We start from the raw sequence: 15,151 nt of genomic DNA on the forward strand, positions 1-15,151 counted from the left end.
GCCAACGGCCATACCACGTTGAGAACACCGCTTCTCGTCCGATCAGCGAAGTTAAGCAACGTTGGGTTTGGTTAGTACTTGGATGGGTGACCGCCTGGGAACACCAAATGCTGTTGGCAATAATGTTTTTTGTTTTGTTTTGTTTTGTTTCGTTTGTTTTTGTTTGAATGGCTGGCTCCACGGGAAATTCACGGAGTTGTGTGGAATAAGGCCTGGTAAAATGAATTAATATGTATGTCATGTTTAAAACAAACTCGCTTAATATAGTGTGTGAGGCTTTATACAAAAACAAACAACCAAAACAAAACATGTTGTTTTATATATATATATATATATATATATATATATATATATATATATATATATATATATATATATATATATATATATATATATATATATATATATATATATATATATATATATATATATATATATATATATATATATATATATATATATATATATATATATATATATATATATATAGCTTAATCCGGGTTTGAACTCGCAACTCCAAGAATACGCATCACTTATATACACTTTACCACTGGACCACAGCTGCAGGACACAAGCTTGATGCTGAGGTATCAATTTAATGACGTAAATGCCATTTCCACAAATAAATGATAATTTAAAAGTATTTGTATGTACAAATCTTTTCTGTTTAAAAGGCTACAATATCAGTTACATATATAATTTGTGTTAATGTTTCTATACCCACAGGAAGGCATGTTTTTGCTTATATGTAAGGGGTACGGAGAAGGAATCCACAGACCATCAGTCCCCTTCCCCCCCCCCCCCCCCCCTCCCACCTACTACCACCACCACCACCACCACCACCACTACTCACCACCACCACCACTACTCACCACCAATCACCACCACCACCAATCACCACCAATCACCACCAATCACCACCACCACACCTAACCGAAAACCCCCTAACACATCAACCCTCCCCCCAATCAACAGGCGAAATAATAACCCTCAAATGCCTGCCTGCCTGCCAGCCAGCCAATACTAACGGTCTTCTCAGAAAGAAAATCTCTTTGTATCTGTATTACTTGATGAAATGTATGATTCTAATAATGAAAATAAATTTTGATGTCGGTTGTATGAGCATAATGACCAATATGCACATGATATGAATGAATTAAATAGTGTAGTTTTAAGTAATTAGGTTGTAGACACATTAAGCGGATATGATATTTGACGCGTCCAGAACTGGTGATTTTTGGTTTAGTTTTAAATGCACCACCACCATTGCTTCCCCAGAGCCTAATTAAGGACCGGTAAAAGGAGTCAATATGTATGTCATCTATAAAACCAAAGAATGAATAAAAACACACACACACACACACACCTACATAATAGTATTAGGAAGATTGTATGGCAAAAAAAAAAAGTACTCCCATTGGGTCGTTTGAACTCGCGACTTCCAAAACACCAGCCACACACCTTACCACCCAGCCACCATAGAGTTGGTATAATTGTGCAACTTTAGTTATAAAAGTAAAGTTCTTATTGTCTCAAATCTTATTGTCTGTTCTATGAAAAGGCATGATGTAAATTATGTATTTTTTGAATGATTGAATTGTAGGCACATTAAGCGGATTCGATATTTGATATATCCAGAAAAGGTGATTTCTGTTCAGTTTTAAAATGCATCACTGTTAACGCTAAAGGACTGGTAAAACGACTCGATGTTTGTCATTTTTAAAATAAACACTAAAACTAGGCCCTTAACATATATAATGTTTGAATATAAATTGAATGCATATAAATACAAAGTGGGAGTGGCTGGCTGGCTGGCTGGCTGGCTGGCTGGCTGGCTGGCTGGCTGCCTGCCTGCCTGCCTGCCTGCCTGCCTGCCTGCCTGCCTGCCTGCCTGCCTGCCTGCCTGCCTGCCTGCCTGGCCGGCCGCCCGCCCGCCCGCCCGCCCGCCCGCCCGCCCGCCCGCCCGCCCGCCTGCCCGCCCGCCTGCTTGCCTTGCCTTGCCTTGCCTTGCCTGTCCTGTCCTGTCCTGTTCTGTTATTGCCTTGCCTTGCCTTGCCTTGCCTTGCCTTGCCTTGCCTTGCCCTGCCCTGCCCTGCCTTGGCTGCAGCTGGCTGGCTGGCCGTAAATCAACTCTTAACAACACCATACCACACCACACCATCACTCATCACCCATCACCCACCACCGGCCCCAGTCTCCCAGCCTCTCTTATATACCCGAGCAGGCCCTTTAAATTATTTGAATTGTTGCACTTCGGCCAATGGCAGGCACGATCGCTGCTGCTCAAACATATTCTGGTTCACAAGTATTAATATATATATATATATATATATATATATATATATATATATATATATATATATATATATATATATATATATATATATATATATATATATATATATATATATATATATATATTCATGAAACACATTAAAACCTTGATCATTTATTCATTCATTACGTCTAGTGAAGAATTGCTTTTGTTCATTTGTATGATTAAAAATTAATAGAATATGAATTCCTCGCTTAAAGTAAAATATAAAATATATATTGGATTTATATGATTGGTTAATATTCCAAGTGATGCTGAATATCCCCTATAATTTTGTTTTGTTTGTTTGTTTGTTATGTACACATTCCAAATGAAATCAATATAAATGTTATTATTAATGTTTGAAAGTTGATTGTCTACTTGAATCTCTCTATTAAAGTGTGTGTGGCTCCGGATGGAGCCTGGTTATGGTATTTGTCGTGGTGGGTGGCAGAAGTGCTTACTTCTTCTCTGTCTTCTTTGGCAAAAGAACTGCCTGAATGTTTGGAAGAACACCTCCCTGTGCAATGGTTACGCCAGACAGAAGTTTGTTGAGTTCTTCGTCGTTGCGGATGGCCAACTGCAAGTGACGTGGGATGATACGGGTCTTCTTGTTGTCACGTGCGGCGTTACCGGCGAGCTCCAGAACTTCGGCAGCGAGGTATTCCATGACGGCTGCCAGGTAGACAGGAGCGCCAGCACCGACGCGTTCGGCGTAGTTGCCCTTACGCAGCAGACGGTGAATTCTGCCCACGGGGAACTGAAGTCCGGCCCTGCTGGAGCGAGACTTTGACTTGCCCTTCACTTTGCCTCCCTTGCCGCGTCCTGACATTGCTGCTGCTGTTGTGGGTTTGTGGTGTTTTATGCCGCCTTTTTCGCTTTGATGTCCATAGGGAATGGAAAGGATGGGGGAGGTAGAGGGATGGGGAGATGAAATTCAGGAAGAGGATGTGGGTGTAGAGAGAGAGGAGGTTTGAAAGTTCGGTGGCCTGTCCACCATGGGTTGACATTTTTGTATGTGTTGTTTGTTTGCGTGTGTGTTATGTTGGGTTGTCAGTACATTGGCTGGGGGGGCTAGTGTTTGTGACCTTGTTGGTGTCCTAAAGCACTAGAGCCGATGGAGTTGGCTGAAGGAGGCTAATCTTAGAAACATCAGGGTAGTTACACTTCTGACGCCACGACAAATGGTTTTTTGGTTTTATATTTTTTTTGTAGGTGTTTTATTTATATATATATTTTTTTTTTTTTTTTTTTTTTTTTTTTTTTTTTTTTTTTTTTTTTTTTTTTTTTTTTTTTTTTATTTATTTATTTATTATTATTATTTTTTTTTTTTTATTTATTATTTATTTTTTTTTTTTTTTTTCTTTCTTCCTTTATTCTTCATTTGGTGTAAATTGGGTCCGGGATGGGCCACTCATCTGGATCGTCTGGCAGACCGCTTAGTATCTGAGGGCTTGGGAAGGCCTCATCATGGATATGTCTGATCACTTTTTGTTGGAGAGTGATTCTTCTGGTTCTGTGTGGTGGTTCATGGATCTCGTAGTCGCTGGTGGTGTTTTCTGCTACGAAGGGACCTTCTGGGTCTGGGACATACATGTTCTTCATGCGGTACAGCTGTCTTCTGGCCAGGTAGCTGAGCCTAATGTTCATTGGCTTCATGTTGAGCGTCTCATGGATCAGGTCGGTTCTCACCCTGTCACTCAGAGTCAGGCCCTCTGCAAAGCGAAGTGCTTTGTTTTGTACTCGTTGAATCTTCAACATGTTGGATTTGTTGGTGAGGTTCAGGGGAACGTATGGGTATTCCAAGCTAGGCCTTATGATCATTCTGTACAGGTGGAGCTTGATGTGGGATGGGGCTTGGTTGAAACGGAAGAGCCTCGCCAGTGAGCCCCGGGCCATCGCTGTCTTCTGGGATACGTACTGGGAGGAGTTGAGTAGCCTGTTGAAGTTGTAACCGAGCACTGTGTTGGAGTTTGAGATGGCAATGGGTTCACCCCTGATTCTTATTCCCCCCTCATTTTCAATTGAGAAGGCCATACAGCCGACAGTGCTTAATTGAATCTTTTCTGGGTTCGTGGTGATTCTCCATTTCCTTTCCCAGTTAGCAGTCCTTGCTAGTTCTACGTTTGCCTTACGGGTTGCAGTTGCATGTTTGGCCGCTTGGCTGCTAGGGTTAGATGTTATTACGTGCGTTACGTCGTCCGCAAATTGCACGATAATGGTGTCCCTATACTCTGGTTGGGGCAGGTCATTTACAAAGATGTTGAAGAGAACCGGGCTCAAGCATGATCCTTGGGGGACTCCAGCTGTTGGGGTGAAGGCTGCGGCCTCGTTTGCCTTGAAGCTGGGGGTGACTTGCCTATTCTTAAGGAAATTACTGATCAGCCTGAGGAGGGTCCAGTTTTGCGCTGGTAAGTCTGCTAGTTTGTACACCAGACCATCGTGCCACAGGCTGTCGAAGGCCTTGTGTACGTCCCTCGTCGCAATCAAGGCTACCTGTTTTTGCTTGCGAATTGAGCTTAAGGCGTCGTAGATGATGTTAATTGCGTGCTGGGTTGATCTATGAGCTCGAAAGCCAAACTGCTTTTCTGTGAAGAGGTTGTTGTACTCCATGTAGTAGTTAAGGCGGTTTGACATGATTTTTTCAAAGCACTTGCCTATTGAGTCTAAGAGTGAGATTGGTCGGTAGTTGCCAGGTTGGTGGGGGTCTTTCTTGGGTTTGGGAATGAATATCATCTTGGCTGACTTGAATGCTACAGGAATGTGACCCGATGCCAGCATAGCGTTGAATAGGTTGAGTATGGATTGCATAAGATTGCCTGGTAGAAGTTTGATCTGCAGCGCTTTGATCCCTGATGGTCCTGGGGCCTTATCTCTGGTGTTTTTGATGACTCCTCTCATCTCTAGCATAGTTATGGGTCTTGTTAAAGGGTGGTCGTCTTCTAGGGTTGTCAGGTCAATCAGAGGGGTGCTGTTAAGGGAGGCGGCATTTTCTGCTGTCCATTGGTTGACACGTTCAAAGTGAGTGTTGTTGAAGGCTCTGCTGTTTGAAGCTGTGAGTGTCTTTTTCCAAACTGCGCCCATGAGGTCAGCCTGATCCTGCGGGTCTTCTATTTTTTCTTGTTGCTCCTCTTCATCTTCGTCAAGGAATGTGTGTACAAGGTGGGTGAGGCTGGGGTTAACCGATCCCAGGAGCTGTCTGATCTTGCGCCAGAAAGTTCCCGGCTCCCTTTTGTACTGGTTGGCCTGTCTCACTAGGGTTCTCCAAATGTGGCTCTTGTGGGTCAGCGTAAGGTCTATGGTTTCCCTTCTGAGTGTTTGTAGGGTCAACGCTGGTGGCTGGCCTGTTTGGTAGTGGCTTTGGCAGGCTCGCTGGTACACATTCATTTTGCCTCTGATTTCTCGGGTCGGCTTATATTGGTGGTAAGTCCTAGTGGTGGATATTTCACAAGTGGCCTCGGTTGCAAGCTGGATCCGGTTGTGGATGGTGTTTACTGCTTGGTCAATTGTTTGGGTTGGGAGGTTGTCGAACTCAAGGATGGGGTCGCCAGCAAGGAAGGTGTCATAGTCACGGGCACGTATGGTTTCCAATCTGGGCCTGGATGGTGCCACATATCTGAAGGGGGTTGCTTGGAGGGATGTGACCACAGGGATGTGATCCGACCCCACGTTCTTGCCTGGGGTTACTCTGCAGTGGAACAGGTCACAATCTCTGTTGGTCAGCACTATGTCAGGGGTGCCCCTATGGTTGCCCGCAAAGAACGTCTTAAAGTGGGGGCCTTGGAAGGAGAGGTCCCGGTTTTGCATTAGATTGAAGAGCTGCCTGCCCTTGAGGTCTGGCCTGTCAGGAGCGTTGAATAAGGCCTGATGGTGGGCATTCAGGTCTCCTGCGATGATAGTGGGGAGGTTCCTGTCGAGCAGCTTGTTCAGAGGGATGGAGGGGAGGTAGGCCAATCTAGGTGGTAGATATGCGGTGCAGACAATGAGGGGGCCGTGTGAAGTGGTGAGTTCTATTGCAAGAAAGTTGTCGTCTTCTATGAGGATGGGGCGGTAGGAGAGCCCTCTTCTTATTAGTATTGCCACCCCACTGTACCTACCCCTGTTGACTTCCCTGGTGGAATAACCCCAGATGGAGATGTGCTGGTCTTGTCTGGCCGCTGTTTCATTGAGTAAGACAACATCTGGGTTAAGTCTGGCTACCTCCAGAGTGAGTAGGTATTTGTTGTTGAAGTAATGTCTGATGTTCACCTGAAGGATTGTGATCCCCATTATTGACTATGGGACGGAAGTGTTTGTTTGGCTGTAGTGCCAATGTTGTTACATTCGGTTTGGTCGCTTCTGTTTGTGGAGGAGGGGGGTAAAGCTGTTGAGCCAGGTATTTTGTTCCTGGTTCCGGTCGGGGATTGGTTGGGGTTGGGGTTTACCATACGTTGCTGTGCCATTGGGGGGTCTTCGGTGTCACTGCTGTTCATGATGTCGACATCCGTGGTGCTAGAGTCGCTCTCTGGTGAAGAGTTGTGGGGGTTGCTTGCCCTTGCTCCGTCCACAGGGGATGGGGTTCGGCTGTAAGTGTTGGTCCTAGGCCTCTTGGTACAGCGTTGTGTGGAATATATTGTTGTGGGGCTGCGGTGTTTGAAGCGAAATTTCCTAGTGCCCCGGATGGGGTTCCGTATGGCAAGGGAGTTTGTGAGAGCTTGGAGGGCGATCTGATGTGGGAGTGTTCCAGGAAGGGTGGACATAGGTGTTTCCCAGAATGTCGGGGTGGAGGGGCCGGGGTTGTTCAGGGAGTTTGGAGTCTCCTGGGCGTTGGTTGAAGCCAGGGGGCGAGGAGTACTAGGGTTGGGTTTGTTGGGTTGTGCTTGGGCCTGGCCGGCGGTTGTTGTGATGTTAGGAGTCAAGTAGGCAAGCGAGTCCTCGGACATATGGACAGGGGGTAGGCCATTGTCTTTCCTAAGTGAGTTCCAGAAACCTAGGAGCTTCACTGGGTTGTCTGGAAATTGGATTTGAGCAAATGTTAGGAGTTCGGCCCCTAAGCTGGGCTTGGGATCGGGGTTTGGTGCAAGAGAGTTAGGTGTTGGGGCCTGTTGTGTTTGATTCTGGGTTTGCTCTGGTATAACCGTGGGGTTATGGGGGTGTTGGGTGCTTTGGTGGCCCACTTGGGCCACCGGCTGGGCCTGTTGTTGGTTAGGGATGCCCCAGGCATTTACTGGTGGAGGAGGGGCAGGGATGGTAATAGCTGCCTGTTGGCGGGCTGCTGTCTCTGTTTCATGCAATTGCTTGATTGCCTCTTGCCTGCGGGGACAAAGATGCGAGATTGCAATGTGTGGACCATTGCATAGAGCACATTTGGGTGTTGGGTTTGTGCATTCCCTGTAGCTGTGTTCCCCTGTGCACCTGCTGCACTTGGGGGTTCCATTGTTACATGCATTGGAATAGTGGTCATACTGAAAGCATTTGAAGCATTGCTTGAGCTTGTAAAACCTCTGTGGGTGGATTTTGTCAGGTTCAGCCATGATGCCAAATGCAGAAAGGCCTTGTGTGCAGACTTGCGTTGCTTGCTCCGGTGAAGCCAGAGTAAGTTTCAGTACTTGGTTGTTGCGTTGGGTTGTGAATCTGTGGGCCTGAAGTATTTTGACATCCCTGTTTTTCCTCTCTATTTCTGCAATTATTTCATCATTTGAGTGGTCCATGATGATGTCATGGATCCTATGCACAAAGATGGTGCGCTGGGCTTGGAATTCGGCAGGGGGGTAGACAGTGATATTCTTCTCCCTTAGTTTGTTCATGGTGTCTGACGAAAGGAGGTCTGGGAGGTTTGCATTGGGTACCAACAAGATGGCTCCATTCGTTATTTTGTACACATTTTTGTAGGTAATCTGGGTGACCTCGTAGATCACCTCAAGTAGTTGGGCTGGGGTACGACCCCGGCCAGATTCGTCTGTGAATCTGACTTTGGTCGCCATAGCTTGGTGGGCCAGGCAGCCTAATCTAATCTATACTATGGTGGGTGCTGTGAAGTGTCCAGGTAGACTAAGTGGATGGTGGGTGTTAGTTAGGCCGAGGCCTCTAACTTCTAGTTGCTAGGCAACTAGAGCTACTAGACAAGGTGGTAATTGAACCTATCGATAGCCTAAGCCTGCTACAAGGCTGTTAGATGCCCGATCAAACCTTCGCAAGAATTTCAAGAACCCGGTTTTGGCTACCGCTCGGGAATGATCGTTTGGAATGGCGAAATACAAGAGGTAGAAACAGTTTAGAAAGACAGCCTTATTCACTCCTTAATTCTATGATTAGTAGGTTATGCATTGTGTATTGTGTGAGTGTGTGTGTGGTGTGTCTTGGTACAGGCAGGGAGAGAATGGGGAGGAGAGGGTGGGGAATGGGGGGGGGGAGGGGGTGTGGGATGAAGGATGAGGATGGGTAGTTATTTTATTAGGACATCATAATGCTGTAAGCGTCAGTAGAGCTAGGTTGAGACACAGTACAGGTGCCCCGGCGTGTCTTGACGCCGAGAGAGCTTGTAGTCGACTGGCAGTGAGTGTGGCTGGCTGCTACGCGGCCGGCCGGCTGTGATTGGCTCGCTGGCGCACCAATCCTGAGTGAGGTGGGCGGAGCCAACGCTCAGTTTCTCCTGTAGGTGGCGGGAGCTCCTGGGAGCACGTCTGCTTATGCCGCTTTGCTTTGATGTCCATAGGGAATGGAAAGGATGGGGGAGGTAGAGGGATGGGGAGATGAAATTCAGGAAGAGGATGCGGGTGTCGAGAGAGAGGAGGTTTGAAAGTTCGGTGGCCTGTCCACCATGGGTTGACATTTTTGTATGTGTTGTTTGTTTGCGTGTGTGTTATGTTGGGTTGTCAGTACATTGGCTGGGGGGGCTAGTGTTTGTGACCTTGTTGGTGTCCTAAAGCACTAGAGCCGATGGAGTTGGCTGAAGGAGGCTAATCTTAGAAACATCAGGGTAGTTACACTTCTGACGCCACGACAAATGGTTTTTTGGTTTTATATTTTTTTGTAGGTGTTTTATTTATATATATATTTTTTTTTTTTTTTTTTTTTTTTTTTTTTTTTTTTTTTTTTTTTTTTTTTTTATTTATTTATTTATTATTATTTTTTTTTTTTTTTTTTTTTATTATTTATATTTTTTTTTTTTTCTTTCTTTCTTTATTCTTCATTTGGTGTAGATTGGGTCCGGGATGGGCCACTCATCTGGATCGTCTGGCAGACCGCTTAGTATCTGAGGGCTTGGGAAGGCCTCATCATGGATATGTCTGATCACTTTTTGTTGGAGAGTGATTCTTCTGGTTCTGTGTGGTGGTTCGTGGATCTCGTAGTCGCTGGTGGTGTTTTCTGCTACGAAGGGATCTTCTGGGTCTGGGACATACATGTTCTTCATACGGTACAGCTGTCTTCTGGCCAGGTAGCTGAGCCTAATGTTCATTGGCTTCATGTTGAGCGTCTCATGGATCAGGTCGGTTCTCACCCTGTCACTCAGAGTCAGGCCCTCTGCAAAGCGAAGTGCTTTGTTTTGTACTCGTTGAATCTTCAACATGTTGGATTTGTTGGTGAGGTTCAGGGGAACGTATGGGTATTCCAAGCTAGGCCTTATGATCATTCTGTACAGGTGGAGCTTGATGTGGGATGGGGCTTGGTTGAAACGGAAGAGCCTCGCCAGTGAGCCCCGGGCCATCGCTGTCTTCTGGGATACGTACTGGGAGGAGTGCTTATGCCGCCCCGCAGATCGAGCTTCGTGTTATATACCCCGCTCAGGATCAAGGGAGCCCGCCACTGACCAATCAGCGCGCTCCGCCACGCGACCCGCTCTGAGCTGAGTCGCGAGCGGGATATAAAAGGAAAGCTCGCCTCGCGCAAAAGTTCATTATTGTATCGCAACGCCAGCCAGCACGAGCATCATCATGCCACCCAAGGCATCTGGAAAGGCTGCCAAGAAGGCCGGAAAGGCCCAGAAGGCCATTGCCAAGGGCGATAAGAAAAAGAAGCGCAGGAGGAAGGAGAGCTACAGCATCTACATCTACAAAGTGCTGAAGCAGGTCCACCCCGACACTGGTATCTCTTCCAAAGCCATGTCGATCATGAACTCGTTCGTGAACGACATCTTCGAGCGCATCGCCGCCGAGGCTTCTCGCCTGGCCCACTACAACAAGCGTTCCACCATTACCAGTCGGGAGATCCAGACGGCTGTAAGGCTCCTGTTGCCCGGAGAACTGGCCAAGCACGCCGTCTCTGAGGGCACTAAGGCCGTCACCAAGTACACCTCCTCCAAGTAAACGGCTTACTTACTGCCCTGTGGTGGTGGCTTGGCCTCAAACCAACAAACTCGGCTCCATTGGAGCCACACTTTAATTTCTAAAGAGATTGTGAGTGTTAGACACCAATACTATTATAACAAAAACCTCTCTCACTGAAAGCAAATAGCTATAAAATGAGAATATTTATGAAACTGTCTGTGTGTGTTTCTCTCTCTCAGTGTCTGTCTGTCTGTCTGTCTGTCTGTCTGTCTGTCTGCCTGCCTGCCTGCCTGTCTGTCTGTCTGTCTGTCTGTCTGTCTGTCTGTCTGTCTGTCTGTCTGTCTGTCTGTCTGTCTGTCTGTCTGTTTGTCTGTCTGTCTTGTCTATCTTGTCTGTGTGTCTCTCTCTCTCTCTCTCTCTCTCTCTCTCTCTCTCTCTCTCTCTCTCTCTCAACACATATAAGCACTCGGTATCTTTTTTCTAGAGATTAGAGATTCATTGTTATGTTCCACATTAGGATTACTATGCAGGCCACCCTCTTAGGTTTGAAAATGTCAAGAAAACGGTTAATTTAAAATGTCATCTCCTAACTTAACAGATTAAGCCAGAGGACCGAAAACAGAATAAAACAGGACTGGACAGTATATGTCACTTATACAAGCTGCTTTTATTTCTAGTACAGTATGACAATTTTTATTTTGGGGGGGGGGGGGGGGGTGATCCTTGACAGTGCATAAGAGTGAAAAGCGACGGCGTTTTGTTTGTAAGAGAACAGGTTGTACTACAAATGACTTGATTTATTGATATCACATGTATGTATGACACCTAAATTATGCTAGGAATGTCTGAAATCTCCTTAGAAGGATATTTTGGCCCTGAGAAGGGCCGAGTTTGGTGTATACTAGGGTGGTCGATTTAGCTTATGCACGCTCTCCACGGATACGGCGAGCAAGCTGAATGTCCTTTGGCATGATGGTGACACGCTTGGCGTGGATGGCACAGAGGTTAGTGTCCTCGAAGAGACCGACCAGGTAAGCCTCGGATGCCTCCTGTAAAGCCATGACGGCAGACGACTGGAAGCGAAGATCGGTCTTGAAGTCCTGGGCAATCTCGCGCACCAGACGCTGGAAGGGAAGTTTCCTGATGAGCAACTCGGTGCTCTTCTGGTAACGACGGATCTCACGCAGGGCGACCGTTCCGGGCCTGTAACGGTGAGGCTTCTTCACACCCCCTGTGGCAGGAGCAGACTTGCGTGCTGCCTTGGTGGCCAGCTGCTTACGAGGAGCCTTGCCTCCCGTGGACTTGCGAGCAGTCTGCTTGGTGCGAGCCATGGTGAACAACTGTGGTTTGTGATGGCCGGCGCCGAAAAATTTTTGCTTATATACGCCGTCTCGAGGCGCTTGCTCGAGCGCCATTGGCTGCTCGACTCGCCTACGTCACCCCGTTGCCCCTCCCCTCCTTCCTCTGGCTGCAGCCAACAGGCGGCTCACCTCAATCACTATTATCGCTGATTTTGCTCTATTTTTTGGATTTGTGCAAAAGTCATTTCACAGGGACGTGAAACAGACGAGTAGGCAACTGCAGTTTTGAAAGCGTTGTGAGAAAGCCGTGTCTACTCGACCACAAGCGTAAAGTAAGGGCAGGCAGGAGTTGCAATGCTACTAGTACGTCCGCTTGATGGGATATAGTCGGGAAATCGTGCGGGCATTCGTCAATTCGATTCACACAACTTCAACACCATGACTGGACGCGGCAAGGGAGGCAAGGGACTCGGAAAGGGTGGCGCCAAGCGTCATCGTAAGGTGCTACGTGACAACATCCAGGGCATCACCAAGCCCGCTATTCGTCGCTTAGCTCGTCGTGGCGGCGTGAAGCGTATTTCGGGTCTCATCTACGAAGAGACCCGTGGCGTCCTGAAGGTGTTCCTCGAGAACGTCATCCGTGATGCTGTAACCTACACGGAACACGCCAAGAGGAAGACCGTCACTGCTATGGACGTGGTGTACGCTCTGAAGCGCCAGGGTCGTACCCTCTACGGATTCGGCGGATAAGAGCTTGGCTAATCCATCGATTCCACCCACCACCACCTCAAAACGGGACCTAATTAGGTCCCTATACTTTTTTACTGAAGGGCTTAATAGACGATAACATAAATTGTTTTGATATCAGCTAGCACATTGGGTCTTATGAAATCTATTTTTTATCCTCGCATGCTTAAAGGGACTCTGATTGGGGAGGGAGGGGGGGGGGGAAGGTTTGTTACGTTATATACTAGCAGAGCAGGATCATTGGTGGGGGGTGAGGGGGAGAGAGAGAGAGAGAGAGAGAGAGATCTTTCCCAACTCTTCCTTTTTACATGAGTGAGCTACCCGTTTTATTCATTTTATCCTTCTCAGAGCTGTTTTGATAGTATCCAAATGATGGTAAATGAAAAGGGAGGACACGAATATCTACCCAGAATTCAGGACTGGCAATCGATATGCATGTTTGAGTGCGAATCTTTTTCTCTCTCAACTTAGGTATACGTTTATGTCGTACCTAAAAGCGAGAACCACACTATTGGGACAAGTATGCAAGGCCCAATTTTCCTAACAAGCACAGTTAATTTTGTTATTTTCGAACATTTCTTTCCAAATTGGTTTATCCAATTAACAGTATTATATTAAGATCATGAATTGCTGGGTTAGGTTAGGTTAGGTTAGGTTAGGTTAGGTTAGCTTAGGTTAGGTTAGGTTAGGTTAGCTTAGCTTAGCTTAGCTTGGGTTAGCTTAGGTTAGGTTAGGTTAGCTTAGCTTGGGTTAGCATAGGTTAGGTTAGGTTTGATTACATTTCTATGTTAGATTTAACTCAAATTCAAAACAATTGCAGTCATTCGGCTTGTTAGTCAACTTGCCTCTAATAGGGGCAATTTGTCTAACAAGACTATTTAGTTTTGTGTGCATATATATATATATATATATATATATATATATATATATATATATATATATATATATATATATATATATATATATATATATTATATATATATATATATATATATATATATATATATATATATATATATATATATATATATATATATATATATATATATATATATATTATAGCTTCAAGACTCCGAACCAATATAGAAGCATCAAGAGGAAGTGCTTGTGTTATGGGCCAATAGGCCTTCTGCAGTTACTTCCATTCTTATGTTTTTATTCCCATTGGTTCGTGTTTTATCTTGTGTAAATGTCAATCACCTTACCCAAAACTTTGGTACCATATCACCTCACCCATGTGTATATATAAATATATATATATATATATATATATATATATATATATATATATATATATATATATATAATATACAGAGTAAATCTACCCCAAAAGTAATGATTTATTTGTCTACAAAACTAAACTCTTTTTGGAATCATATGAGGCCCCTCCACTGAGGGGGGAGGCCTGGATGTTTATTGTCATGTGTATTCATGCTGCTTGCATGTCATCGTTTATTTTGCCTTTGTTGTTTTCTTGACAGCTTTCTTTGCCTTGGGTGGTTTGGGAGATTTTGAAGCTCTCTTTATTTTGGGCTTTTTGTTCCCAACAACAAGCTGCTGCTGCTGCTTCTTTTTCAAGGCTGTAGGTGGTTTGTTGCTTGTGGCGGCTTTCTTGGGAGTTACCACGGCCTTCTTTGCTGCTGTAGATGGTTTCTTGGTTGTGGTGGCTTTCTTGGGAGTTAGAACGGCCCTCTTCTCTGCTACGGCCAGCTTGAATGATCCACTAGCTCCACTTCCCTTGGTCTGAACAAGAATGCCGTCAGCCACTGCTTTCTTGAGAAATCTTCGGATGTAAATGGCGATCTTGGCAGCCTCGACTTTGTTGTTGGCAACAACGTACTTCTTGATTGCTTGTAGAGACGAGCCCTTACGGTCTTTGAGTGCTGCGACCGCGGCTAGAACCATTTGACTAGTTTTCGGGTGAGCAACCTGGACGCGAGGTTTCCTGGTGGTGGCCACCACAGCAGCAGCCGCAGCCTTCTTGGTAGGCTTTGCTTCTACCATGATGATGATGAGATAACCAAGGTGATGAGAGACGCTCAGACAGTCACGGGGGAATGATGCTGCCGCCGCTTGAGCCGAACCTATTTATGTGCCGGCACGGTACAGAAGCTGCAACCTGGCAACTCGTCCACCAATCACAACGGTTGGTTTTACGGCTCCGAAACCTGGATCCCATATCTTCTCTAAAATAGAAGCATTTGTTCATGTTCTTTGTAAAAGTATCATAAAGCAGGACAGATGAGACAAATATCATAAAAACTGAAGAGCAGATGAGCACACACATGTATGTATTACAAAAGAAAATCCACAAATTCATTAGAAATTGGCAGGGCAGGCTGAGGAAGTAGGTAGATGTAAAATGTCTGTAAATGGCGAAAGAACATAAACCCAAGACTGAATAAACGATGTTAAATATCCATGCCAAGGAGACAAAAATATGTTAGGATACAATTACCATTAAGACACCACAAGAAGGTCCGTATCCTGCCGTGATGACTAAAAAGAGTTGGTTATTAGCCACAATGTGTAGGCAGTCTCAT

At 45.6% G+C, this 15,151-nt stretch overlaps 1 non-coding gene across 1 annotated transcript; it reads left to right on the top strand.

The window, feature by feature from the left end:
• Window positions 1-119, top strand: LOC138361523 (5S ribosomal RNA). The gene has a single exon (XR_011227005.1). It is a non-coding gene; the product is annotated as a 5S ribosomal RNA (ribosomal RNA).
• Window positions 120-15,151: the final 15,032 nt, after the last annotated feature.

The sequence above is a fragment of the Procambarus clarkii genome, unplaced genomic scaffold (assembly GCF_040958095.1).
Source record: "Procambarus clarkii isolate CNS0578487 unplaced genomic scaffold, FALCON_Pclarkii_2.0 HiC_scaffold_443, whole genome shotgun sequence".
Classification (NCBI taxonomy): Eukaryota; Metazoa; Arthropoda; class Malacostraca; order Decapoda; family Cambaridae; genus Procambarus; species Procambarus clarkii.